General features: G+C 36.9%; 1 pseudogene; it reads left to right on the top strand.

Moving 5' to 3' along the window:
- The first annotated feature begins 715 nt into the window (after positions 1-715).
- On the top strand, positions 716-19,137 carry LOC113326095 (annotated as a pseudogene).
- The last annotated feature ends 6,253 nt before the right edge of the window (positions 19,138-25,390 follow it).

Raw genomic sequence — 25,390 nt, 5'->3', positions numbered from 1 at the left:
GGTATTTGTGTTTTGTCGATGTATTGTTTCCGAATATCAATAGAAAAAGAAAAACTGTAGTTTCTTAAAAGGACCAACAGATTTGTAATAGAACAATTTTGGTGAATGGTAAAGGGTGATGGTAATTGTGTATATCAATGAACATACTACCCATCCTTTTTTTCTCTTCTGACGCATAGTAGTACCCATTTACACACCTAAAAATAAGCATTATAGGAATTGCGGTCTTATTTTAAGTCAACAATATATGTTTATTAAAACTTAACTTTGTTGTTATACACCAAGTTCAAAACCTAAGTATAACTTACATTCACCTCTTTCATGTTGAAAGCTTTTCAAATACAACATATCAAAATTGTTTGTTGTTAATGACTCGACTATCATAGAAAAGGAAGAAAAAGAAAAGGAAGAAGAAGCAAAAAAAAAATATTTTACTAATTTTGAGAATTGATATGAGTGAACTCGCAAAAGATAACATGCTTTTACATATCGCTATACATCCCTAGTAATATGTAGAGATGTGTAATAACATCTTATCTTTTCCGAGAATGCTTATATGCATCTTTAAAATAAGTAAAATAAATTATTTTTTCTTCTTGTTCTTCTTGCTCTTATGTAATAACAAAAAAAACAACTTTAATTTATTAGTGACTTTGATTCCAATCTGAGTATTGGATGGCATGGGCATTCTGATTTGAAAAAGGTGCTTAGGACAATGCCAGCTCCAGAATTTAGCTTTTGTCTCTTCTTGATTCCAGAAAGAGTAGTTTGTCCTGCTACTCTAGACATGTGTTAATGTGTTGGAAAATTGAATTAAATTTTCGTATATGAATGGAAAGTCATTTGGTTAATACCTTATTGGATTTGGTAGTTGGTATGTATTTATGGGCTTAATCTTAATTTGGCCTATTAATTAGGTTAAGTTAGTTTCAATTGGGAAACCAACAGAAACCTAAAAAGAAATAGGGCTTTTTACAAATCTAGGCCTGTTTTTTTATGGTTTACAAAACTAAGCCTTTTTTTTTGTTTCTCACAAAACTAGGATTTATTTGACCAAAAACAATGGATGGAAAGTTAGCTGCAGTTATCTGCCAGCTGTCAAAATTTCCCCAGCTTACAAGACGTTTTAATCCTTCAAAGCTCCATCAACTACACAGATTGCCTTTCGTATACAGAGTATATGCGTAAGATATCTAGCCATGAACAATATTAGTTGATACTTTCTCTTCTTTCCAACTCATTGGCCTAAACCCAGTCCACCTTCCTACTTCCTGATCAGATAAACAAGAATAACTCTCTTCATTATCTTAGTCTTCCTAAATCTTCCATCCACAACACCTTCTTCCACTGATTCAACACTTGTCACAGTTTCAGACCAACAACATACATAATCAACTCCGTTATCAAACCCCTAAGCTCCCAAAATCTGTTGATATACTGTTGAGAGAAACTGAAATAGTTGGCTTGAACCTCAACCACAACAACACCACAGATCGAACTAAAACAATCTCAAGTTTGTACCATCTTCTCCTTGTGTTGTTAATTGCTCTCCAAAACCAGAAACCTATCGATGTTGTTGTGTAAACACCATCGATTCTACCAATTTCATCTCCTTTTGGAACCTTGCTACTGTCAATTCTTAATATGAGAATCAAACTGCCAAGAAAAATACATATTCGCATCTAAGAACCCCAAAAATAGATCCATTTAAGAACCCCCAAATTCAGTTGATGTTGTTGTCGTAGAATGACTATCACTGCCTGCGAATCTTCACATACCGGTGCTCCTGGTGGTGCTAACACCAACCCCATCTAACTTTTTATTGCATACCTCTGTGAAGTCTCGATCTCCCGTTATAGAGTGGAAGATGACAACAACTGCTTGAATGACAGGAAGAACTCGTCTCTCACGCATTTTCTCAAACATCTTGCTGATGATTCGTGAACCCATGTATCTCCTACCATGAGATGAATAACTTATCTCTCTAACACCTTCTTCTATAAACACCTTATTGTTAGTTTTACAAATTGAGTCTCCTCTACAGATGATCCAATTTCATCACCGAAAACTCTAGAAAAATAAACCCAATAACTATAACATGCTTATAATCAGATAAAAATCACTAAAAACAGAAGTGGGTATGTGGCAAACCTCTCTTTAAACTTTATTTTTCGTCTCGTCATCTTCACCATCATTAAATCTTGAATCCAATGATTCAATCTCTTCTAAACATTCACTATTAACATTAATTAGGTTTGATTGGAGAACAAACCCTAAATTATTTCTTGATTTTAACAGAAGAAAAAAGGGAAATTGATTTAGAAGATCCACGGAGAACCAGAGAGAAGAAGGAAAATAAAATGAGAATCGATCTTTCTATCTTGTACTATTAGATTGGTTTTACCGCTTATCATCTAAGCATATCAGCATCTTGACTTTCCAATTTCACAGAGATCTGGATATCTCAGATTACCGATTCTGAAACGGACACGTATGACGTTAATTCCTATAGATGTCCATCGTAGCCGTTCAATTATCTTCGAGAACGATCTTAGATTAGGCTGTGCGATATTCAATGTGACACTACATAAAGGGTATTTAAATAATCTCAATAAGTTCATGAGATCTCCATGTACGAGATTTTGGCGAGATATTGACTAGTCAGCACGAGATATTGAACGGATTTGGACGGAATCTGTTCAATAGGCTTATATTTGTAAGAAATAAAAAAAGAGGCTTAGATTTGAAAACGAGGGTCCAGAACAGACCTATAACTGTATATATACCAAAGATAATACTTGAAGGGTCACAACCTTTAGGAATTCAAGTTGGAATTCAATATACACAACCCTTGAGAAATCCTTGAATCATCATGATTCTTCATTGAAGAGGTACTTGAAGCATCATGATTCTTCATCGAAAAAGTACTAGTAATTTCTATAAATACCCTGCACACACTTAGAAAAATCAATCAGAAAACTAATAATCATTTTATTTCATTCACTAGAAATTATGGATTAAGTTTGTGTCAATTAAGAGAGTTCATCACTAAAGTTTTGGTTCTCCATTTCTCGAAGTTTGGAGTGCTACTACATCGAGAAGAAAGTCGTTGTATCTTGGGAGACAGACATCGATAATCCGTAAGCACCAGTGCAGGGTGTATTTGTTAAGGCTAGAGGATATAATCCTTGCCTCGAACTTGGTTTGTCTAATTGGGTTTGCATCCTTCTTGTAGTTTCGTAAAAACCCACAACTATACACCTTATGATATTATGTAAATCTAAACTTATTGAATCATGAAAATGATGATAAAAGTGCTAGAAAAGTAAAGAGACACAAGGATTTTTTACATGGTTCGATTAATGTGATCTACATCCATGGTTCTTCACTATGAGTGCTGAAATTACATGAGTATTACATTTAGAATCTCTGTTAATGTGTTTTTGGTAGAGCTCTAGATTTGGGTATGGTGGTAGTGGAGGATGAAAGAGAAGAAGAAGGAGATATTTTGTGTGACTTTTCTCTCTCTATACTGATCTCTCTAAATTAGTCTCTCTATTGCACTCTCCTTATTAAAATGTCTTCTAGCTCCTTATATAGATAGTTATCCTAGTAGAAGACAACCAAGACTCACATACATGATCACAGTTGACTGATTCTTCTTCAGTTTGTCTTACTCGCTAGGCTTTTAGAAGATGTCCCTATCTGTCGCACTGTCACTTGGTTCATCGCGCTTCCATAGTGAAGTTGGTTTTCATATTATCTTCATCGCGCAACTGTTCTTTGGCACTCTTTCTTATCGTCGCGTGATTGCTCTACGTCTTCTTTGCCTTGTGCGATATTTTGCCCCTACATTTTTCCTATTTTCTCCTGAGATTGTTTGGAGAACGATCTTAAGAGAAAATTCTTCTTGATGTTTTTCTTGCGTGAAATTTGTAGCGATGGAGTGGCTTGGATCGTGTTGAATTGTCGCGATGATGTCTTAATATGGCTTTGAAGACATTTTTGTTGATGTGGGGTGCTTCTCTCTTGGAGTCGTTGGTGTCGCTCTTTATTTTTGTCTTGTCTCATCTTCAATTTTTCTTCTTCTGCGATAGTGTTGCCTCAGTTTCTCATATGGTATGCCTCTTTTTGCTTTGGAATGATGAAGGAACTAAAACTTTTTGAAGCAAAATAACGTGCTTCCTCTGCCTCGTTCTGAAGTATGGTAATGTGTACCGTAAAATATCCTTGTAAGTATTGATCTTTTTTGCTGAAGGAATTACGCGAAAGGATACTCTTTACTTTAAAATTATATACTTGCCTCTATTCTTTCGCGAAGTTTCGAAGTTTTGATGTAGGAAGTCTTTTGCGAAATCCGAAGTATAAATCCTTGTAGTATACAGAGTATGAGGTATCCCTTAAGAAGTATAATAAGTACCAATCTTTGAATAATAAGAAGTATAGAAGTATCCGTGGCTGATAATCTTTAAGAAGTATGAAGTATGTGCGATGAATGTATGTGATGATATGTTATATGTATGCGATATGTGTATACATGATATTCTACTTATATGCGATATGTGTATGCTATGTTTATGTGATGATATGGTATTTGTCACTTTGAAAATGTTGTGGTTGGTGTAGAGAAATTTTACTCATTTTTACCTCAGCTTTTCGCATGCTGCAAAACAAATACAAGGAAAAGGTAAATTCGGAAAAGCAATTAGTGTGTGTGCGAAGAAGAAATTTTTCGTATACTATTGTTAACTTATGCGAACAAAAGCAATTTTTATAATATTATACTAGAATTTATTTTTCTCCCCTATGGGAAGATTAATGTTATAATTCTTTATGCGAGTCAATTGTTGTAATGCGATTTCTATAATGATATGTTATAGTTAAGAGAGATGCATTTTCATTAACATGGGAGTGATAAGGCTTATGCGAATTATCAAAATACGTGAGTGTTAGAGCATTGCTCGGTCGAACTCGCATGCGTTTCTATCTCAAGCATGTTTGTCAATGTTAGTGATCAAAACTATAAGTCTTGATTTCTAGTCTACTATAGCTAAGGTATCGGACTAGGATAAAAAGTGTAGTTGAGCTCAAGAACTTCATGGCAATCATCATACAAGACGAAGAACTACTCAAGGAACTGGTGGAACTTCATCGAATAAAAGGTATTTGGAGACTTGAACTTATTTATCACTCAAAAGTCTATTTATCTCCTATCTTGAGACAAAAGTCGTTTTCTATATAGAATTTGATTATACACATTTGGTATTTCGATCCGAGTTTATCTCGCCTATCTATTTCTCAAAATATGTGTTGGTAAGATTTCGCTTTAGCCAAGTTCATCTTTACCTAGTGACGAAAGTCATGTTATGTTTCAATCACTTTGAAAATTACTATGACGAAAAATGGTTTGTGAATAACAACTATATAACGCCCTATGAGAATGTTTCAATGATTGAAATAAGAGTTTAAATTATATAACCATTCGTGGATATAAGTATTGTCGTGGAAACACATATATGTATAAGTTCTTATTCCTTGAACCGAAGTTTGCGAACTTTGTTGATCAAGAGAACCGGAATAGTGGCGTGAGCTAAGTCCGCGAACTCAGTCCGCGAACTGGCGGAATTTCTCGATCCGAGAAAATCTGCTTGAGTTTGTGAACTCCTTCCTAAAACTTAAGTCCGCGAACCCAGTCCGCGAACTTGAGTTTATATAAACTAAGGAATGCTTTTGCAAACCGTGGCTATAAATTTCATGAACCGATTCGAGTGAATCAAATCGTTTTTGCTTCGATTGTGTCTTATGTAGTTACATAAAATCTAATCAATTGAAAAACTCTCTCACTAGTTCATTTGAGTCATTTGAACTAGTTATGGTGAAGAATAATATGGTTAATATGAAATTGCTCATATGGCTAACCATTTGGTTAACTATTGTTGAACCAATAAATGTACAAGTTTGGGTACGGTTAAACAAACCTAAAACGTGCATTTCATTTGTGTGTAACAATCTAAGTTTTCGATCCAACGGTTAAAAGATATTAGCTTGAATCTAATTAAGTTTTCATTTAACGGTGAATATTGAATGCTTTGTTACCAAGCTAACATTGATTGCAAACCATGATTTGAAAGACTATATAAGGGAGAACTCTAGCAATTGGGAAACCAAATCCTCACACTTTACGTGTGATACTAGTTGTGCTAATCTAGAGTCGATTCTCCTTTAACCTTTGGTTTCTTCTTCTAAACCAGGTTAACGACTTAAAGATTTCATTGGGATTGTGAAGCCAGACCGGTACTACTTTCTCGTAGTTGTGTGATCTGATCTTGCAATTTTCTATCGTACGAGTTCAATTGAAAGAATTGGCTTGAGATTATATCTCCGATAGGGTAAGATAAAAAGTAATCATAAACATCTTTGTCTCATCGTTTGTGATTCCACAATATCTTCTTTATCCGCGTCGATTAAGATTATTGTGAGGTGATTGATAATACTAGTCTGTTCTTTGGGAATATAAGTCCGGGTTATCAATTGGTTCCTGTTCACCTTGATTAATCAAAAGACGGAGTAAAAATCATAGGTATATTCGTGGGAGACGTATTTATCTATTACCCTATACTTTTCTGTGTGATACAGATTTGTTTATTAAAGGCTTCGACTTTGGGTAGTGCAACTCTTAGTTGTGGGTGAGATCAGCTAAGGGAATCAAGTGCGTAGTATCCTGCTGGGATCAAAGACGTAGGAGCATAATTGTACCTTGGATCAGTGTGAGATTAATTAGGGTTCAACTACAGTCCAGACTGAAGTTAGTTTGGAGTAGGCTAGTGTCTGTAGCGGCTTAATACAGTGTGTATTCAATCTGGACTAGGTCCCGGGGTTTTTCTGCATTTGCAGTTTCTTCTTTAACAAAATTATTGTGTCTGTGTTATTTCTATTCCACATTATATTTTGTTATATAATTGAAATATCACAGGTTGTGCGTTGTTCAATCAATTAGAATATCCGACCTTTTGGTTTTTGATTTAAATTGATTGACACTTGGATATTGGTCTTTGGTACCATGCAAGTTATCTCTCTAGTATTTGATAAAGACTCGCAGATTCCTATTTGCTTGAGTATATATATCAAATCGAGATATTGAGATATAAACTCTTTTATATACTTTTTATCTAGATTGAGTCTGACTGTCTAGTTGATTCTCTCACTAGTGGAAAATGGAAGTTCAACTACTGTCAGGACATGAAGTAATATCACTAAAAAGGACTGTGTCCATCAGCTGCATTCTAGAAGTGGTTTTTTCCAAAACGACTGTGTCTGGCAAAAGTTGAATTCTTTAAAAAAACGACTTTCTTTAACAGTAGATCGACAAAAACTGACAGAAACAATAGTTTTTTTAATGATATTTCATAAAAAAAATTGATATTGATTCAGCTGAATCCAAAGCTGATTCAACTGAATCAAAAACTAAAAACGGGAATTAATAATGATTTCGAAACTGAATATAATAGCGACTTTAAACTCATTTTGTATGGAATAGTGAATTTATTGAATAGTGAATTCAATTTACAATTTCAACTATCTCAAATCTTCAACTGTGTCAAAGTTAAACTTGGATTTACTACTTCCTACTTTCCCTGAAGAATCAATAGATGCTGATATAGAACTTTTAGACGAAGACCTATTTCCCAAATCAGACCCAAAATGACCACCACCACTAGAACCTCTCCCACCACCAGGCGGAGAACAGAAAGACCCATTATCAATTCCCCCGCCGTCTCCTTCAACACCCCAGTCAGTAGGTTGCTGCGAAGCCTTAGGAATTTCATTTACTTTCCCACTGAACATGACTAAATTCTCCCAATCCCACTACAAGGGAGTCTTTGTGTTCCACTCCATCACTGTTCCGAGTCCAGAACCACCTGCAACCATCCTTTGATAAAAAAAAATGTATATATTTAGTGGGGAGTACAAATGGTTTCTCAATTAGGAGAAAAAATACGAATCTGATATCTGGACGATGTCTACCATGAGATAAACCCCAATATATTAAAATTAAGAACATTTAACTAGGTTCTCGTAAAAAAAACAATCATAAATGTCGGCTAAATGTGTACATTCATAACAATGGCACTACCTGTCGAATGTCCAAAGCAACAACAAGGAATTCGGTGTGTTCAGGAAGAAGTTATCACTTACTGTAATTGATCTTCTGAGTAATATGAATGCCACTCTGTGGTCTTACTCCAATGTCTAGTCTTGTTAAGAGTAAACTGAGCAGTGTAAATGGATGCAGCAGCTAACAGAGATGGTGGTAACCTAAGCATGTCATGATCAACCAAGGATAGCTCGATCAAGAAAAAGGAGATAAGCTCAAGCTGGTTCAAAATGCAGAAAATATGTTAGTATCCAAGCTATAAAAAGTTATAAAATACTATGGATCAACAGTTTAATCTGATGGAAGACTAACTATACAAACCTTCTTATCAGACTGAGCCGTTTTAAGGAATCTTTTCATAAATACCTATGAAGTTGGAACTGACGTATTGAATTGCAATGTATTTACTATCGATTTCTCTTGAAAACATGTTTATGCAGTATTGGAATCACAATGTCGAAACTGGGTAAAACTAAGGATGCTAAACATGTTTCTGCAGTGTTAGAATCACAATGTCGAAACTGGGAAAAACTAAACACACTTGATAAGAGATATATGACTTAGAAGTGAAACATTTACCATAGAAAGAAATAGCTTCCTTGTATAATCCTTGTCATAAATTAGAATACGATCATATACAACTGGTACTGAAACTTCCTCATACTTGCATGCTAAAAGCATGGCTGTAATTCCGACCAACTGAAGTTTCTTTCGTTCCACAGTTTGGTGGGCTAAGAATCTGTCTATAATTTTAACCATAAGGAATAATGTCTCATCCATGAGATCAAATTTATAATGCACCAGTCAAGATTCAAACCAAGAAGGATGCTTAGCATATGTTTTGTTTACCATTTCTAGGAGATAGAAAATCATGTCAAAATTTCGTATACCTCGGTTAACCAATCAACTAGGATGACCCTCATCTTCTCATTGATGTCGGATTGCTGAACCATATAGTTGGGAGATACACAACTAGAATTCTGCAAAACATGCAAGGTTCAGTCAAGTTACCTCAGGCTTTACAAGTCTACCCTATCTTACTTTTGCATTCTTACTTTTGAAGTTTTGGGGATTTCAGCAATAAAAAAAGTAAAGGTAAAGTACACTCTCAATTAGAACAGTTAGGAAAAGCATTTGAAGGTATTCAGATTGAAGAATGTCACTAAAGCAAGTAAGACTAGCACTTGATTCTCAAATGTGCACTTTGAGTAAATGGAGTAGGAAAATCAGAACGTTAACACTGTTGCCACTATAAGAAAATAAGGAACAAACCCTTAACACAAAACACAAAGTCATCATACCATTAAGTCAATATCCTCGAAGATTTCGACTTCATCAAGAATTGCTTCAGTGTGCTTCACAAACATTGGATCGGAGAAGGAACTATCTGCTCTATATTTATCTACATCCATAATGACCTTATTTGATACTTTTTCAATCATAATCGATGATGAATTCTGTACTGGCTTCTTAGTTTCCTGCAAACATTTGAATAAACCTAAGGAAAACTAATCTATTTCGTATATCACATCTAAACAAAGAGATTACTGGGCAACATTTTGGTTCTAAGAGAAACGAATTACCACTTGACAAGGTTGGTTTTGGTTAGAAATTTGAGTAGCAATCTTTCTTGTAATTGGTCTATGCACAACAACGAAAGGATTTTTGTCACAGATCCCATGATTTCTATACAAAAAAACATTTTTCTGCTAACATCTTCTTAATGAAGGCTTTCTGTTATTTAACAGACAACAAAAAACACAAATCAATTATTACTTTTTCAAGCAATTTTCTTTAAATGAATCACAAGGAGAAAGATAAAATTCTCGTTTATTTTCAGCGTTCATGTGAAACATACCAAGTCATTGACTGCAACATCAACGGAATACATGTATCCATGGACGCCATCACTTCCACCATGTCCTGAATTTTTTTAAAAAAGTACATAATACATCAGGAATGACTAAATTATGACATGAAACCTCTTCAAAACTATAAATCTAAAGAAATTTAGTGCTCCCACGTGATTACCAGCATCTACTCCATCTATGTACACAACGGGGCCAACTGATATTTGGATAACAAGACAACAGGGTGAGGTGTTCTTCTCTAATTCCAACAGGAATGATGTCAAATAGTTAATTGCTTTTATCAGGCTAATGGACCACCTGCAGCACATCAAGAGAGGCATCTCCCTCAAATGAGAAGTATGCAAATTACAGTATATGCACCACACTGCCACCACCCCTCTGGTGAATAGGATGCAAACTTCAAACATAACAGAGAAATATGCCATGAAAGCTTCAGTCCTACTGCACGAAGCGTGAGCTTTTAGAACCCATGCATACTTCAATTTAGAGCAAGATTTATATTTTGTCCATCATTCAGTCATGCAGAAAGCACCTGCTAACCCATCGGTACACCAGACAAACAACATAATAATAATAAAAGCTTTAAAAGCATCTACAGTTCCACAAAATGAGATTTTAGCATTGTGATGACAAACACAGATGCAATTAACGTCCATCCTAATAAGAAATTATAAAGAAACCACATATAAAGAATCCCTAATATTATACACCCAAAAATCAAGCTAGCAAACTGAAATAGGATTGTAAAGACTTCGCTTACCCATGAAATGATCAAAAGCAAGGCGTTTTCGCCAATTTAAATGACTCATTAATGCTAATGCACACTTTATCATATTGATGTCCTGTATCAAGAATACCATTACACAAATTTTTAAAACTATAACAAAAAATGCATCAAAAGCAAATTTTATACTTTTTTTTGATTTGATACGAGACTCACAGTGGTGAATATGTCAACCACGAAAAAATTGGAAAGCGGTGAACTAAGGATTGCGATAACTGATGCACCACATAAACCATTTTAATCAAAGATGTAACAACACAAATTCCCAGCACAAGGATCCTAATTTAGAAACATAAGAAAACCCATATTTTTCAAATGGTATAATATGCATAATATTTCATAAACTAGCTGAAGTAATGATCTTACAAAGCAAAACCACATATTAAATCCTATTTTTATCAAACATGAGCATGTTGTTAACCTTCTCATTTTGCTTTCATTAGCTCCACTTCTGTAAAAATCACACAAAACAAAAATAAATAAATAAAAAGTACAGTAAAAGACCTAAATCCAACATAAAAGAAGAACCAATTATAGATTTAATCATGAATTGATATTCTTCTTTTGTTTACCTCCATTAGTTTTAGTTGGATTTGAAGATGGTGGTGGAGTTTTCTACTTCTTCAGTGCCTGAATACAAAGAGAATACACACCATCAATAAAACAAAACTAAGAAAAAGAAACCAATGGATTAAAAGTATGAAAAAATACACAAACTGATAACGAATCAGAAAAGAGAACTGAGATGTAATCAAGCTTTTAGGTTTCTTTTTCTTCTGAAATTTCAATTTGGAGATGGATAAGTTAATCGATTGAACTGAAACGATAAATAAAGATGATACTTACGTTTCAATTCAGTTTGCTTAGATGAATCTTGGTTTTCAGTTGGTGTTGATAAGCATCATCTCCTCTTTTTCATCGATTCAGAATAAATCCTCAAGATCTAATGTTGTTATGATAGAGACGAAGAGGACGCAAAACCTAATACTAAAGTTTTGATACAGAAAAAAATGAAGCGAAATAGACAGAGATAAGTGATGGAAGAGGATAGATGCAGATGAGATAAAAGACATAAGGTTTGATTTCTTTTTCTCTTTCCACAGAATAATCCAGCCCTCACAGTAGTTCTTGAATCTCAGAATTTTTACAAAAATACCCCTCTAAAGAACAACCGTGTGAGAAACAAGTTTAAGTTTTCCATTTTTTTTCCTAGAAAAACTACTGAGAGTCACGACACCGTACATAACTACATCCCAACAATAGTAGTTTCTGTAAAACCGAGGAAGTGGTTAAAAATCCATTTTTCACTAGTGTCTAGAAAGTATATTGGAGTTTGTCCATACAGATTGCTAAGAGAAATATTGGGTGTGGTTGTTGTATCCCCGTTTTTCAGTGAGTACTAGTTTTGTGCGAATTATGTGCTTATACGTTTTACATGTTTATATTTATGCGAATTGTTATACAAATCATGCCAAGTGTTACAAATATTTTCCTGCATGTATATGCCTCGCTATGAAGTATCGAGGTATTAGCATATTAACCTCCATTGAATCGTGCAAAATAAGAAGTATCTATAGTACTTTGTGAAATTGTAAGAATATTCATATTATGAGAATTATAAGAAGTATGAAGCATTCCTAGGTAGTATAAAAGTGTAGTAATTAATAAAAAGGTGTAAACTTTCTATAGTGTGACTGCATTGCGTTATGTGAATTGATATTAATGCGAGAAACAAATTACTTGAACATACATGTGAATTGACGCAATGCGAAAGATACATTACGCGAATATCAATGCGAAAGGATATTATGTTAAGGATAATCTCTTAAATTTTAATACGAAACACTAACATTCGAAGAATAAGGTTTTCAAGTGTTCATGCGAAATTATACTATTGTTTTGAGATTTTAATGTATATTCGAAGTGAGCCCTACTATTATACTAATGTGTTGCAAATCAATTGGTTATAATATGTTTTGCCTAACATCGCCTAAGAATTTCATAATAATATGGATATTTACTCACGTATTACTAACATGTTAAATTGATAATAATGCAAATATTTCTCATGCGATAAGAATTTTCTTAAAATTTAATGATACTTAGCTTGGCAAGGATATGTCTCCTTATTGTTCCTTCGTGCCTTAACGCGGTCTTTCGTTGCATCCTTGATTTTTCTGTTTCATGTTTCTTAGTGGGGCGAATCCATTGGTAATATACTCATGTGAATAATAGACCAATGACCGAGCCCGTCGACGAAGTCGCAGACGCCTATATGCCCTTGAAGAGACATAGTTCGTTAACCTTGCCTTATCGAATTTTTGGTCTTATTGCCTCCTAATTAAGGTCTTATCGCCTTCCTCCACATAGAGAACTTAAAGGACTTATGGTCGCCTTGTGAGGGAATTTCAATATATTGGGTGACAAAATATCAGTTCCATGTGCTCTAGCGAGTCATTGGCCATCGATCTCGCCTTATCAGTGTTAGTATTTTTACCTACTCATGTTGTACTTGCGACAACATTCCAGGTCTTAGATACTCCCGTGAGTACAAGTCCCAACACATTTCCGTCTTGACACTCATCTCCCTAGTGGAGGGTGCCGTCCTTTTACTTCCCCTTGAGTTGCCACTTCAAGGAGGTCACCCCTAACCATTTCAATTGGGATCCTCCCATCCGGTCATGCGACAATCAGTTGTTTTCGTGATCTCATTCCTTCCGCCTATGTGGCTTATGGGTACAAGATCACACCCTAAGTGGGTTTATCGCCTTTGTGGCTTCGGGACCGAGTGCATTACCATGCCAGGAACTCCTACTCCACTGGACATGTTTCCACACCACATGCCGAAGAACTTATTCGCTGAGTGGTTCGTTTTCAGTGGCCTCCAATAGATAGGATTTTATTTCACCCTAATATAAGTAGCTTTTCCAGGATTTTTCCAATATGACGTGCGCTAGGGATTATGGTCGCCTCTTATGTGATCGTGTTTAAATGCCATCGCCCAATCACGCGAACTAAGTTGACACGCCAAAATTGGTTTCCCAGCCTCCTATTGAAGTCTTACTTTGTATTATTGCCTCTTTAGGATTTTTTCTTCTTTGCATCATGTTTATCTTCCTCCCTCTTGGAAAAAATCATTTCTCGCATGAATTCTCGCCCTAGCATGAGTGTTCTCCTTTAGAAAAGTTATCGCGAAAGGGAATTTGTTGGTGGAAAGCATTTTCGTGTAATGTATCGTATGATATATGTATGAAAAGCTTATGATTTGGAGGTACTTAGATTTAATAGGATCCGCTGCTGATGTCGTGCGAGAAGTATTTTGCATAAAGTTGTCACTCTGTTAAGTTGAAGCTGTAATGGGCTTGGATGAACTGGGCTCAAAAATTATATTGAGGGGAGATTCAATCGCATGACTTCTAGGTCACATTCTCCAATGTGAACCATCTGTGCTAGCTTTTGTTTGTGATAAAAAACCATATTGATGTGCTCTTATTCATATCTTCACCCTTGGAAGTTCAAGAAAAATATGCAAAAACATGCGCGATTTGGGAGATTTGATCGCGCCCTTACAAACTGTGCAAGATCTAACTTGCGATAAAAAACGTAACTCGCATAAGTTTATCAACTTCGAGTGTAGGGAAATTTTAGGTTCTTGGTCATTCTGCTCACCCAAATTGTCCGAACACACATGCTGAATATCCTCATCAAAAAATTGATCTTCACTGTCACTCATATCCTGGGCCATTTGTAAGAGCAATAATCTTGGTTTGACACATAAATGGGCAGGTTTATAGAACTCTTCACAGTTGAAACAAAGCCATTTTTCGCGTCTTTCTTTTTGTTCTTTCCATGTTAATCTTTTAGCTCCAGGAGGTAATGTTTTTTTTTTAGTTTGTGGGTTGGCATCCATTGTGGGTTTAAAAACAGTTAAACGAAAAGGTTTTGAAACAGAAGATGCTGCAATGATATTATCTTCTTGTTGTATTGCCTTTTTGAAAGCTTCATCTAATGTCTTAGGTTCAAATAAACGAACACCAGTGCCAATATTTACTCGTAAGGCAGCAATAAACAAATCAACGAGGTACTGTGTAGGAAGATCATGAACGAAATTGAGAAATTTTTAAAAATCAGAGATTAGTTGTCGTACAGTACCTGATTGAGACAACTTTTTCAATGCAATATGTGGATTTATAAATTTGTGATCCACAAATCTATCAAGAATCAGAGAACAAAATTCTTCCCAAGATGATGTAAGATTAGACTTCTTAAGCCAACGATACTAGGAGTTGGCATCACCTGTCAGATGAGCAACGACCACCTGAATTTTAAAAACTGCAGTGATTGAATGTAAGCTGAAATACTAGTCAGCTTAAAAAATCCATCCGTCAGGATCAACACCATCAAAGGTTGGAAATTTAAGGTTTATAGGTCCTGAAAGAATAACTCTATTAGTTTCAGCACTGTGGTGACCATTATTATGTTGATGATGAGAATGAGGAACAAGGGTTTCAGCACCGGTTTTGTCTGAACCAAGGGTTTCGGTAATAGCTGTTTTCATGGCCTCTATTTAAGCTGTTGTCAAAGCAGTCATATCATCTTTACGATTAGCTCTGTCAACCCTTGCCTGGATTTTAGCGTTCTCAATGTCATCAAGTCGTTGTTTGGTTAGAGCATTGATTAACTCCTTGAACTCATCTTTTCACATTTAACTTCTCCTGTTAACTCCACAACCGTCATGATAAAAAAAATTGCTGAAATTTTAAGAATATATCAAACCTGCTATGTACCAGATGTTAGAGTTCTAGACCAAAACAACTGAAATAAGAGATCAAATAATTAGAACCCTAAGATAAAATCCTTTTTTATGGGGATTAACCACATCTGCTTTGTAACAATTAAAAGAACTGAAATTTGTATTGATTGAAGTGTCTTAATACAAGCTCAGGAACTGAATATTTATACTAATCAATACTCATCTAACAAGAAGTAACTTAAGTATTAAAGAATCCTAGCTAAACAAGAAAATTACCTAGTTAACTAAAAAGGAAATACCGTGGTTAAGGAGTTGGCACGCAACAAGGAACTTGTCTTCGCCCCTGGCAGTTCTGAGAAGATTTCAGTTGCACTTTGCGTAATAAAGACCGTGATGAACTCTCACTGAAAATCTCTTTGAAACTTTGTTCTAGAGTGCGATGTAGTTGTGCCTGGTTTCACTTTGCGAAGAAAATGCTTGTTGTTACTGATCTTCTTCGCGTGTGGCTGATGGGTCTGCGAACCAGAATTAACGTCGACTTCAATTCGATATCTCTTCACGAAGCCGTGCCCCATGAACTGAATCGTCCGATATATTTCCAAAAATCAGAATAGTGAAGGTACCAGATTGTGAAAGAAACCCTAAATTAAACTAAAATTACTTAACGCCAACGGTTCCCAAATCTCTCAAATGGGTTTGTAAGGAAAGGTTAAATGATTGCAAATCTCGCTTTGAATCAAAGTTTCGAAGTAAAAATCATGATTTTGAGAAGAAAAATCCATGACTAGGTATGGAGAAACTTTTGAGATTTCTTTTTTTCACCTCAATATTAAAGACGAAATAAGAAGTATAAGAAGAATCATCATCTTAGAAGAAGTTGTTTACGTAAATTTCAGCTTCCGTTCTTCCCCAGCAGTAACTAATCTTCTTCATTTTTGCCGATCTAAAACCCCGAGCCTTGTTTTGTTGTCTGAACTTCTTTTATTTCTATGAAAGCTTCCTTTTTTTTTGCCCTACAACTCAAATATCCACTGAAATGAAATACCAATAGTAGTCGGCTTTGTGAGAAATTTCTTGAATCAACAAGTTACAGCGACGATTATCCTCCCTGTTTCTAGCGCCAAAATATAATTGCAGAAAATCTCACAACTACACCCTTTATGGTATTATGTAAATCTAAACTTATTGAATCATGAAAATAATGATAAAAGTGTTAGAAAAGTAAAGAGACACAAGGATTTTTTACATGATTCGATCAATGTGATCTACATCCATGGTTCTTCAATATGAGTGTTGAAATTACATGAGCATCACATTTAGAATCTCAATTAATGGGTTTCTGATAGAGCTCTATATTTGGGGTGGTGGTGGAGGATGAAAGAGAAGAAGGAGGAGACATTCTGTGTGCATTTTCTCTCTCTACTGATCTCTCTAAATTAGTCACTCAATTGCCCTCTCCTTGTTACAATGTCTTCTAGCTCCTTATATAGATAGTTATCCTAATAGAAGATAACCAAGACTCACATGCATGATCACAATTGACTGATTCTTCGCGATTCCCAAATGAAGTTAGTCTTCGTATTATCTTCATCGCGTAACTGTTCTTTCACACTCTTTCTTATCGTCGCGTGATTGATCTTCGTCTTCTTTGTCTTGTGCGATATTCGCCCCTACACTTTTTCTCTTTTCTAATTCTTATTGCAGTTTATCCACGAGATTGCTGAGGTTGTTGAGGAACAGTTGTAAAGAAAACTTCACAGCATGGCTCCGTTTTGAAGTATTTTGTTTTTGTTGCTATTCGAACTTATGACCGGCTTTCTTGTTTCTGTCATTAGCAAATGGAGGAACAGTTCGATTGTGCTTTCTCATTATTTGAAGGTGTGTCTCTCATATAATTGTACACATAGATGCATGATCATATCTTATGGGTTTGTTAATCATTGGTGTACTGTTTTCCCATTTTTATTTTCAGACTGCCAGATTCCGTCAGTTTTGGGATGGGGCGGCGAAGAACCGTAGCAAAGTTGAAGTTGTGCCAGGTTCGGTTCTGTTCTTACGCATACGATATGTCTGTCTTGTTTTTCCATGCATCTTTAAAAGTTTGCATCATTCACATTGTTAACTGACCTGTTTTCTGGAATAAAAGAGAATCGATTCATATCTAAACTAGGATTAGGCTTGGTGAATTTGGATCCTACCAAGCTGATTCAGTGAATTAGTGTACGCTTTAATTGCATTGTTTAGGACTGTCACGCTGCTTCACAGACGGAATGAGACGGAATGGCATGGAAGCCATGGACTGAGTGGTACGGAAACCACGGGAACACAAAGGAGAATACGGAGTGGTATGGAAACCACAGATACACGGGTTGGGTTGAGAGTGGTCTGATTCGGATACCAAGTTAGGAATCCATGGACCTAACTAACTTCGAAAACCGGCTTGTAAGGATAAGATTGCCCGAGGCTGATTAAGCACACGACCTACGTTGTCCTAGACAATGTGGGACAAGAGTAGTCATGTAATCGAGAGTTCTGTTTACAATGGAACACAACTCCTACTTATACATATGACAAAAGTCTAGAAAGTAAATGAGAATAAAACACATTATGATACATGCAGGGAAACTAATATATACGTAGAGATATATTGTATAGTCTAGAGTAAAGACAGGAGATATGCAGAGATATGCAGAGATTTGCATTAGCCAACCCGTTTGGGGCATTTACCCTTGTTGTTCCTTGGTCGTTGACCACCCCATCATGCAAGTCAGTCACTGAAGTCCCATCTCGATACCACCCCATTATGCAAGTCAAGTCAGTCATTAAAGACCACCCCATCATGCAAGTCACTGAATACCACCCCATTATGCAAGTCAGTCACTGAAGTCACATCTCGATCTATGTTAGCTGTCTCATTTGGCCCCGATGTTGACCATCCCATCATGCGAGTTAGTCACTGAAGTCCCATCTCGATTTATGTTAGCTGTCTCATTTTTCCGAGATGCACTTGTTAGAAATCCTCGGGTCTAACTAACCTCGAAAACCGGCTTGCAAGATTAGGATTGTCCAAAATTTATTAAGCACACGACCTAGGTCGCTTAATACCAGAGTTGGTCTTCAACATATGTGGTCTTTGTACCCTTGCATCTCTTCCTTTTTCTATGGCTTACCAGAAGGTGTGATGTTGAGCAAGCATTCCAAAATTATGCAATTCATGCTCTCTCTCCGACGTATCAAAAGGTTTCTAGGACTGTACTTGCTGAGGTATACATCTTTGTTTTTTCCACAATCTCAGAAAGAATCATTTTTGTTCTTGCCAATGTTCACTCTGTTTTCTCTCTGTAAACATGATCTCTGTTATTTTTACAAGCCATCAACATTGAAGGTCCTGCATTCGACAAGTTCTTAGAGCACCAGGTAGCCAACTACGGTTGGGTTTTTGAGAAGAACCAAGGCCGGGGCCAGGTCATTCGCACTGAGTTTAATCATCCAGAGCTCAAGAAAAGCTCATCCGACGGCATTCCATTGGAAAACATTACCAAGATCTTTCCCATTCTTGGCTAATCACCCCAACTACAGCTAAAATAGTTAATCGTGAAATCATCTACATTTTGTGCCAATGGCAGCAACAAGATCTTGAGATTGACAGTGTCTAATGCCTACATTTGTAGGTACTTCAACAATACTAGTATCTCTTTTATTTTTGTTTAGTTACAGCTTAAATCGGCATTTTGGTGGTGGAACCGAGCATACACATCATTTAAAGTGTATCGTTGAAAGGGAAAACTGGCCTGTAGTTTAGAATGAAAATGCTTTAAGCTTGCAGCAAGGTTTTCTCTTTACTCAAATATCCTGCAAGTTTTGAAAATTTCTGCAAAGTTGGAAATATTAAACGGAGCTTGGAAATGGTCCTGCTCAGTTTTCGAATCTAACTGCACTTATAATATGTCTGCTTTTAATGGCCAAAACTGATCCTAAAATTAGCTATAGTGCAAGGGCAGCAGTACCCCTCCTTAATATTGCCCGGAAATAAAGGAATTGAGGACATAAATTGAAGAAAATTACTTGACAATCTCTTTGATTATTTAAACACCAAAATTGAACACATTGAAAAATAAATCAAAAACTTAAAAAATATAAAATATCAAGGCGAACAGCTCCATATATTTGGATCCCAACTTAATAAAAAAAAACCCTCCTTCCTTGCCGGCTCTTAGTTATAGTTTCCACTGGTATTTTTGGTCGTGGGCTTTGCTTGGTAAGAATTCTCCGACTCCGGCGAATTCTTGTTTGCTGGAACTCCATCTTTTTTTTGGAGTCGACCCTTGTGTGTTCACCCTCTTCCACACCCACCAATCCGTTTGCGGCATTTACCTCAGTTTTCCCTTTTTCATTTACCTGACCTTTTTCATAGTCGACTACTAAATACCCACCTCTTTTCATGCCTGCTACGCCTGCCACATTCCCTCCAGTGTGTCCATCTATTTTTTGCTTGACCCTTCGTTAAACCCACACCTACTTCTCCGACTAAGTCTGCATTTTCCAACCCGTTTGCGGCATTACCCCTGTTGTTCCTTGGTCGTTGACCACCCCATCGTGCAAGTCGGTCAATGAAGTCCCATCTCGATACCACCCCATCATGCAAGTAAAGTCAGTCACTGAAGACCACCCCATCATGAAAGCCAGTCACTGAAGTCCCATCTCGATCTATGTTAGCTGTCTCATTTGGCCTAGATGTTGACCACCCCATCATGCAAATCAGTCACTGAAGTCCCATCTCGATCTATGTTAGCTGTCTCATTTGGCCCAGATGCACCTATTAGGAATTCTCGAGCTTAACTAATCTCGAAAACCGGCTTGCAAGATTAGACTTGTCCAAGGATTATTAAGCACACGACCTAGGTTTTTCTAGGCGATGTGGAATTATTTTAACCCCATCCCACCACCCAACGACTAGACCTACACAGATGGAATAGGACGGAATGACACGGAAGTCATGGAAGGAGTGGTACGGAAACCACGAAAACACACAGGCGGATACAGAGTGGTATGGAAACCACGGATACACGGGTAGCGTTGAGAGGGGTCTGGCTCTGATATGCCCAAGGCTTATTGAGCACACGACCTAGGTTTCCCTAGGCGATGTGGGACTATTTTAACATCCCCCTCAACGACTAGGCCTACACAGACGGAATGGGATAGAATGGCACAGAAGCCAGGGATGGAGTGGTACGGAAACCACGGGAACACACAGGCGGATACAGAGCGGTATGGAAACCACAGATACACATGTAACGTTGAGAGGGGTCTGGATATGATACCAAGTTAGGAATCCATAGGCCTAACTACCCTCGAAAACCGGCTTGCAAGAATAGGATTGCCCGAGGATTATTAAGCACACGACCTACGTGTCCCTAGGCGATGTTGGACAAGAGTAATCATGTAATCGAGAGTTCTGTATATTGATCAAATGTGTGTATTACAATGGAACACAACTCCTACTTATACATATGTAAAAAGTCTACAAAGTAAATGAGAATAAAACACATTATGATACATGCAAGGAAAGTAATATATATGTAGAGATATATTGTATACTCTAGAGTAAAGACAGAAGATATGCAGAGATTTGCATTTGCCAACCAGTTTGCGGCATTTATCCCTGTTGTTCCTTGGTTGTTGACCACCCCATCATGCAAGTCAGTCACTGAAGTCCCATCTCGATACCACCCCATTATGCAAGTCAAGTTAGCCACTGAAGACCACCCCATCATGCAAGTCACGGAAGACCACCCCATCATGCAAGTCAGTCACTGAAGTCCCATCTCGATCTATGGTTAGTTGTTTTATTTGGCACAGATGTTGACTACCCCATCATGCAAGTCAGTCAATGATGTCCCATCTCGATTTATGTTAGTTGTCTCATTCTGCCCAGATGCACCTGTTATGAATCCTTGGGCCTAACTAACCTCGAAAACCGGCTTGCAAGGTTAGGTTTGTCCAAGGCTTATTAAGCACACGACCTAGGTTTCCCTAGGTGATATTGGACTATTTTAACACTCCCCTTAACGAATAGGCTTACACAGACGGAATAACACGGAAGCCATGAACGGAGTGATACGGAGACCACATGAACACACGGGCGGATACGGAAACCACGGATACACGAGAAGCGTTGAGATGGGTCTGGCTCTGATACGCCCAATGCTTATTAAGCACACGACCTAGGTTTCCCTAGGCGATGTGGGACTATTTTAACCCCCCCCCCCCTACGCCCCCCTCCCCCCAACGACTAGGAATACACAGACGGAATGGCACAAAAACCATGCACGTAGTGGTACGAAAACTACGAGAACACACATACGGATACAGAGTGGTACTGAAACCACAGATACACGGGTAGCTTTGACAGGGGTCTGGCTCTGATACCAAGTTAGGAATTCACAGGCTTGCAAGGATAGGATTGCTCGAGGCTTATTAAGCACACAACCTATGTTTCCCTGGGCGATGTGGGACAAGAGTAGTCATGTAATCGAGAGTTCTGTATATTGATCAAATGTGTGTATTACAATGGAACACAACTCCTACTTATACATATGACAAAAGTCTAGAAAGTAAATAAGAATAAAACACATTATGATAATGCAGGGAAACTAATATATTCGTAGAGGATACATTGTACATTCTAGAGTAAAGACATAAGATATGCAGAGATATGAAATATAATCTATCCTAGGGTGACAATACTATATTTCTTAACACAAACACACACTCACCCCCCACCCCTCAAATTTAAGATGGTCGTGAACACATGTTGAGTTTGGATACTAGAAATTGAAGACGATTATAGGGGTATGATTTAGTTAATAAATACATTATCTGTAGCTATGATTTGGAAAATTGTAGATCAATAATATGTTTCTTGTAGTGATGTCGTATAAAATGACAATAAATCTCAATATGCTTTGTACGTTCATGGAAAACATCATTGTGTGCAATATGTATAACATATTTGTTGTCACATAATAGTGGAGTAGGTTCAGAAAGATGAACTCCCATGTTACCAGGAAGCCATCTAAGTTAGAAAATTTCAAAAGTAGTGTGAGAAAGGGCTCAACACTCAGCTTCTGCACTATACGAGAAACAACTGATTGTTTCTTACTACGCCAAGAGATTAAAGAATTCCCAAGAAACATACAATACCCGGTGGTTGAACGCCGATCAGTAACATCACCATCCCAATCAGAGTCAGAATAATCCCAGAGAGTAAGATTTGAAGTAGAAGGAAAATGTAACCCATGTTATAATGTACCTTTCATATAACGTATTATTCTAAGAAAAACAGTATAATACATTGATCGTGGAGCTGAAATGAAGTGATTCACAATGTGAACTACATGACTGATATCAGGCCGAGTGATAGTTAAATAGTTTAGGCTACCCACCAGTTGGCGATATAATGTAGGATTGGATAAGACTTCTCCATCCACGGGATTATACTTTACGTTACTTCTGCAGGAGTATCAGCTGTCTTGTTATCAACTAGCCTTGCACGGCTTAGAATCTCAAAAGCATATTTTACCTGGGAGATGGAATATCATGTAGATGATCGATCCATTTCTATACTAAGAAAATACCGTAAGCGAGCAATAACTTTCATCTCAAAAGATGAACTCAGTTGTGACTTCAAAGCTTTAATACCTTCCAAATCATTCCCTGTGATGACCATGTCGTCAACATAAAGAAGAAGAAGCACAATCCGTTTCTCTGATTGTCTAAAGAACATAGAAGAGTCATTGGCACTTTGACTAAATCCATATTGAGTGATAGCACTTCTAAACTTCTCAAACCAAGAACGAGGTGCTTTTTTGAGACCATATAATATAATCCACGATGAAACTTACAAAATTGGTTTGGAGAGTGAGGTAATCCTGGAGGTGGATACATGTATACTTCTTCTTGGAAATCTCAATGAAAAAAGGCATTTTTAACATCCATTTGGTGCAGATCCCATCAACGAGCAGAAGCAATAACAACAACAACAACAAGGGTACGTGATGTTGTCAATCGAGCCACAGGTACAAATGTTTCGTCATAATCGATTACATACTCTTGAGTATAACCCTTAAAAACAAGACGAGATTTTTAACGTTCTATCGAACCATCAACTTTTGTTTTTATCTTATACACCCATCTGCATCCAATCACAGACTTTCCAGGTGGTAAGTCTACCATGTCATATGTTCCATCTCTATCAAGTGCAATTAATTTTTTCTTCGTTGAGCGCTGCCACACTGGAGTAGCTGATGCTTCCATGTAAGTGTTAGGTTCATATAATGGCAAAATATTAAGTCTTAGGTTCCACAATGGTAATCTGATAACTTAGCTGGTAGACGCCTTTCTCGAGGAGCGAGAGTAACCTCTTCAGGTGCAGTATCCTATTCTGGAGGAGCAATGTCAGGATGAAGCATGGAGTGGGTCAGAGAGAGAATCATCCACGATATCAGTTGGTCCTCGGGTAGGAGAGATTTCTAAGGTAGGAGTGGTGATCTCAGAAGTAGAAAAGATAGGTTCTAATGTAGGACTACAATAGGACATGACATGACATGAAAAGGATGAATATACGTGAAACTCTCAGAAGTCTTACTGTTTGGGAGAGAGTAATACTGTATTCTCCCAGAAGGTTACATGGCGAGATGTACATAGTTTTTGGCTGACGGGATCATAAAAACGATACCCTTTTTGTTCTATACCATAACCTAAAAAACACAAACTGCATTCTTTTTACTAAGTTTTTTACGTTCTCGTTCTGGAAGGAGAAAAAAACAAGTTGAACCAAAGACACGAAGTTCTGAGTAGTTAGGTATTTCTCCATAAATTCGTTCATATGGAGACACTCCACCAATAACAACTATTGGACTACGGTTTATTATATAGACAGCTATGTGGACAGATTCTCCCAAAAAATTGGAGAGAACAGATGCAGAAAGTAATTGGGTTATAGCAGTTTCAACAATGTGACGATGTTTTTGTTTTGCAACACCGTTTTTTTCAGGAGTTTATGTGCAAGAAAGTTGAAGAAGAGTACCTTATGATTTGAGAAAATCTTTAAATAAATTAGATATTCCACCCCCTCCACCCCACCCCCCAACACAAAATATTTTAATGGTTTTTGTGAATTGGGTTTTGATCATGGTAGCAAACTGAGTGTATATTTTTAAGAAGTAAAATCTTGAACTAAAGAGATAATCCCAAGTGTATCTTGTATAGTCATCAATGAAAGACACATAATATATAACCCCTCCTTTAGAAAAAACAGGTGAATTTCCCCAAACATTTGAATGAATTAGATCTAAAGGTGCAGTTGAAAAAGTGTACTCTTATTAAAAAGAAGTGCCGGTTGTTTCGCCACATTTCATGTAATGCAACAAGGCTCTTTATCTTGTTTAACTGACCCTAAGAGACCTTTATTAATCATATATGTAAGACGAGAAAACGAAATATGACCTAGCCTAGAATTCCAAGACATGGAGGGAGAAACGGTGGATGATAGTGCAGATTGCAGCAGCTGCAACATGACTTTTAGACTGTGGAGAGATAATGAGGGATTCAAGGAGGTATAATCGACCCACTATATGGCCTACCCAAACTAGCTTCTCCGTCTTGGAATCCTGTATAACACAACCAGAATGAAATAAATGAATGTTAAGTTCTTGATCACATAATTGTCCAATAGAAATAAGATTCATGGATCGTTGGAACTAAAAGCACATCTGGAACACACAGTTTGTTTAGAGATTTAACCAATCCTATGTGAGTTGCAACTA

Source organism: Papaver somniferum, unplaced genomic scaffold (genome assembly GCF_003573695.1).
Source record: "Papaver somniferum cultivar HN1 unplaced genomic scaffold, ASM357369v1 unplaced-scaffold_10, whole genome shotgun sequence".
Taxonomy (NCBI): Eukaryota; Viridiplantae; Streptophyta; class Magnoliopsida; order Ranunculales; family Papaveraceae; genus Papaver; species Papaver somniferum.
Note: the sequence above shows the minus strand (reverse complement) of the source record. Positions and strands in the feature narration are given on the sequence as shown.